Raw genomic sequence first — 4,560 nt, 5'->3', positions numbered from 1 at the left:
AAATAGTTATCCCCAGTTGCATAACACAGAATATCCGTTTGTCAATGTTATCAGAGCATTAAGTTTGGACACGTTTTGGATTTTTATTCTCTGCCATAATGAAGTGAACTTGGATACAATGTTTAATGGAAATACTGTAGTAAACAGTGAGAGGTATAATTGAAGTGTGATTTATGTGAATCCTCATAGGTTTAATACACTGAGTCAGGAAGGAGGTCTGCCATCAGCGAAGGGTGACTGAGGAAACCAGCTGAGGTTATCCGCCTCTAAAGTTCATTGACCTGTTTGATTTCTCTGGCTTAGTAAGGACAGCATCTTGCCAAAGCAAACTGAGGACACGATTATCTGGCTCTTATTTTAAGCTCCACACTAATCTCTTTCTTGTCCTCTTTAGAGTCGTTAAATTTGCAGACAATACTTTCTTTTGATGTCTAGAATATGAAAAGATTGTTTCCTTGCTCTGGCACTGTCTATGTCTCTTGTGATGCCTCTGATCACTGTGAAGAACCAACGTTTCACTCTCGTATCCCTCTGCCAGGTTAACAGCTCGGCGCTCAAGAGACAAACTCCTTTTTTCAGATCACTCATTTCTCCCTTATCACCATAAAAGAGAGAACTAAAGGCTCACTGGCATGGTTGAGGCCAAAGAGGGATTCTGGTTGGTGTCCCTCACCTTGCTCACTCCTTCCTTTGACAGTTGGCCGAGCAATGAATCACACTCTCAGGCCTGCAGGAGTGAGTGAGATCCCAAAGAGAGGAGAACGTCATCGCCACACATTGTCTACTCTATGCCAAGAGACGATTGTGCTGCCTGGTGCTATGTCATGTTTTGAGCAGTCAGGAAGAAGAAGCCCAGATACAGTCTATGAAAGGAATACTCCTGCATCTTTAAAGGCATTTTCTATTCCCATGCATTCATTAACTCTGATTACATTGTTCTCTTTGATTCATGTGGGCCAGACTCTAAAGATTCTGGATGCATGTACTCTAATAGTGTGATTAGTATGCATCTCACAATTTATAGCCAGAATGTCACACCGCCACAAGCGGGGAGGTGTGTTGTGTGTTTATTTTGTCCTTTTTTGAGAGCGTGAGAGGTGCTTGGTGGGTTTTCTTTTTTGTCTGTCTGTGTGTAGTTTCTGTCTCTCTCCCTCTCGCTCGTCCTTTCCTTCCTCTCCCTCAGGGCGGAGTTGTGGGCTGCGCCACTGGAACACTGGGCATTTCTCCCCAGCTGCAGGCAATCTGCTTTTGGCACACCTGTCTCATGTGATCATCAGGACTGGCTCTTATACCCTGCCATCTCCTCAGTTCCCTGCTGGATTATTAAGTCATGTCTGTAGGTGAAACTACAACCTGCTTGTACCTGCCTTGTGTGACCTTTGTGCCTGTGTTGACTCTGTTTCCTTCTGCCCTGCTTTTGTGTTCCTAGAGACCCTGCTCTGCTCTTGTATCACTCTGATTACAGAGAATGCCTAGTTGGAGATTCACCATCGAGACTCACTTCTCAGTCCGCCACCCTTTTCCCTGCCTTGCCTGCCTGCGCTCTTACCCGCCACACCAGAGGCACCTTTCCCCCAGCATCAAACCTGTCTCACCAAATCTTGTGTTCAATAAACTGTGTGAAAACCTTCCTGAACTGTGTTCTTGTCTGCACCTGGGTTCTGAGCCACAAAATCCCTGACACAGAATCCAAATTATCGAATTTAAATAACATCAAGGTGCACTATTTACAGTACTTCCTGAGAGTGAACCTGAACACTTTCTATTTGGACAGTTATACTTCAATACTTATACTTCAATTGTTATTTGGATTGGCAACTCATATAGAAATTCTTAAATCCTTCCTGACAGAACAGCAACGGGGGTGGGATGAATCTTGAAGTGAAGCATTAAAAATTTAAGAACAAGCATTTGTCGTCTGCATCCATAAATCTATTTTCAGTGTCTGGTCTTTATATCTGTTTTTTCTAAGATGGTCATTATATTATGATGGTGAGAGCTCCACTGTAATCACAAGTGACGAGGCATTCTCAGGTGATATCCTCCCATCTATTCTTCGTCTCCATGAGGTCACTGTTAGCTCTTGTCAGTTGTCACACTAGTGCATTGTTTATGGAGAATTATTTATGCTTCTGAATTACTTACAGGTTGTAATAAATCAAGGTAGCCGTAATGGTGTGGACTGGGGCACTGTTAAGAAGTCAGTATATCCAGAACAATATGGAAGACACCAATGCATGTTGCATGTTGTAGCATGTCTAAAAATGTAATTAACGGGTAATGATCGATTGTTTTGCTATGTATCTCACTATGATTATGGTGGTTATTGGGGGACAAGACTGCAGGAAGTCACTGCACCCGGACAACTTGTTCTTTTAACACATCAGTTTGTGTTTTCTGTTTCCCCAAGTCCAGACTTTGTGCTACGCTAAGCTAACCGACATTTGGCAGAAGTGCCAGTAGTAGTAGTAATTAGTTTTATATTTATTAGACACACATAAGTGTGGTATCAATCTTCTCATTTCCCAAAAGGCAAAAGTTTTTATCTTATTGTAAAAACTGTAAAACCTTCCTTCAAAAAATGTTCTTCTTATAGTTAAGAAGTTACGTAGTTTAGTAGTTCCACACAGTGAGGTTATTAATTTTAAACAGATATAAGAGAAACAGTAGCTGATACTAATCAGCCAATACCATGAGTTTAAGTATCAGAGTCTATATGGGAGAGGAAAAGGTGTGATTGTGATAACAGTCAGTCCATAACTGGAGGAGAAGTGCCTCAGTGTCACCACATTCGCCAAAAACCATCTCTGACAACACTCACCCAACTAAAGAGATCAGATATGAGAAGTAAAATTCTACACTCATGCCAATGTGTGACAAATCTCTTTACTAAGTACATTTGATCTCATCTGTATTTCATCTGTTCCACCATTTTTTTATTCACACAAAGGTAACACACAGAGCTCAGATATACAGTAACTATAAGTGAGTGAACAGAAGGAGAGTGCGATCAAATGTTCAGAGTACTCTGAGCTCCATCCCCCAGCTTAAAAAAACCCAAACTGATCCGAGTTTTCCTGACATGCTGTAAATGTCACAAGGTGTTCTCACACACAGTTCAAGTTCAAAGTGCTATTCTGCAACATTGCAATGTCTATTGTGAGTCTCTTCTCCTTTGCTACATTGCATCATCGCGGGCTGATGTAAGCTGGTGAACACAAAGGAAAACACAGCGGCTCATACTCAGCGCCATTACTTTGGGGAAGCCTGTCCTGCAGTTCCTGTTGTCATTTAATAGTCCACACCCAGACACCACGCCAAACATCTGCCAGTGTCTGGCTGTCCCAGTTCTGGTAAAACTACAGATCCCTTTCAGCCAAGTGCTGGGCAGGATGATGATGACAATGTATCCTGAGAACAATTGTATGCAAGATGGGACAACAACAATAAGAAATTTGGAACATTCTTTACTCATTTCAAAGAAAGGAGCTGAGAATATGAATCAGATGAAAGAGAAGGATCCATAAATTATAACAAAAAATTTATGAAAATGCAGCGCCGTTGTGGGTGGTTGAGTTTTCTAGTTCTAATAGAGGTGGGGACTGTTGGATACAGCTGTCTGTGCCATCACTGGCGATGCCAAATTCTGCAACACATCTAAGAGTTGGCGTCATTTCCTGATCTGAATTCAATGAAATGGAAAAAAGCGGGTCATCCAGTTTTATTCATGTGAATCCCACCCAAACCCACTGAACTTCACCATTGCCTGATTTTCCACTTCAAAGGAATTTTGTGAATGTGGCCCTTTTTTCCCGGTTTGTGAGTAAAGCTTCTAATCAGATTGGGACTCGGTTGGAGTTTACTCTAAGACTGACTGTAAATGTGAAATCAGGCATTAGACATTGCAGGCTACTTGAAAAAAAAGTTTTCTCTTCCTGTGGCACTCTCTGTGGAGCTGGCGTACTTTTGACAGCACCTCAGGGATAAATGCTGTCACATTAACAAAGAACAAGAACAAAGCTTACCTTAGAAGCAAGGCATATTAGGGGAGGTTTGAACTAGAAGGACATAAGGGAATGAACCCCAAGAGTACGTCCAATGAATAAACAGATTTTGACCCACTTTAATCCTGCAACCATTACTGTTAAATAGGGTGTTCATTTCATATTTTGTGACAGAACTTGAAAAATTACATTTGTTGAGAGAAACAGAAAGAAGCAAACAAAAAAGGACATCAAAAAACTAAGAAAGAAACAAAAAAAAAAGAATAAGGAGAAGACACAAAAGATAAAGAACAATTGTGAATTTATATGCTCATTAATATCCAGTACAGAGAGAACCTAATTACAAGCCGAGAGTCTTGATGAAACAGCTGTCTAGGGGTTGGTACCTCCCTATTCATCCATCATGGGCAGTCTGGGTCCATCGCCCACCTGTGAAAACACAGCACAGCACAGCATACCTCTCCTCTCATTACTGGTGGAGATGGTGCAGCAATGGAGCTCACTGGTTCCAAATTAACCTCAATAATGGTTCGACAGCTGGGATACTTTTCCATTA

Source organism: Micropterus dolomieu, linkage group LG16 (genome assembly GCF_021292245.1).
Source record: "Micropterus dolomieu isolate WLL.071019.BEF.003 ecotype Adirondacks linkage group LG16, ASM2129224v1, whole genome shotgun sequence".
Classification (NCBI taxonomy): domain Eukaryota; kingdom Metazoa; phylum Chordata; class Actinopteri; order Centrarchiformes; family Centrarchidae; genus Micropterus; species Micropterus dolomieu.
The sequence above is the reverse complement of the archived record's forward strand: the minus strand, read 5'-3'. Positions refer to the sequence as shown.